We start from the raw sequence: 588 nt of genomic DNA on the forward strand, positions 1-588 counted from the left end.
TGGAAGAATAGGCAAAATGGAAAAGGCTCAACCACCAGATATTTAAAGAGCCAAGATGGCGGCCGTCGGCGGGCAGCAGGTCTTCCTCATCCTCCTACCTCCCAACTCCCAACTCCCAACCAGCCACACTTTTTCTTTGTTCAGCTGTTGTTAGATTAGCTACTTTTCTTTTCAGTAGTAAGGGTGGAGCACCAGGTGTGTTAATCTTGTTTTCTCCTTTTTAATCAGTTAGGGAGGTAAGTTGGTTGTCATTCTTTTGGCCATATTTTGGTTTCTTAGGTTAATGTCTCACTTTCTAGACAGGGTTGTTTTGTTTGTTATTTTAGTGGTAGTCCACCCTGAAGCCTTATTGAAGTTACCTATATCTATGTTTATTATATATGTTTTACATAATGTCAAACAAATAAGTTTGTGACAACTTGGGAGACGGGGAAGATGGGGCTTTTTTTCATGTTGTGTCCTAGGCACCCCTAGACTGGGGCGCAACAGGCTATGTGAAGTATAGCCTGTTGTCAAAGCCCCCAACCCCCCCCCACTGAATTGTACACTGTGAAGACAGTAAAGCATGGTGGTTATGGGATGTTTCTC

This window comes from Etheostoma spectabile, chromosome 9, assembly GCF_008692095.1.
Source record: "Etheostoma spectabile isolate EspeVRDwgs_2016 chromosome 9, UIUC_Espe_1.0, whole genome shotgun sequence".
Taxonomy (NCBI): Eukaryota; Metazoa; Chordata; class Actinopteri; order Perciformes; family Percidae; genus Etheostoma; species Etheostoma spectabile.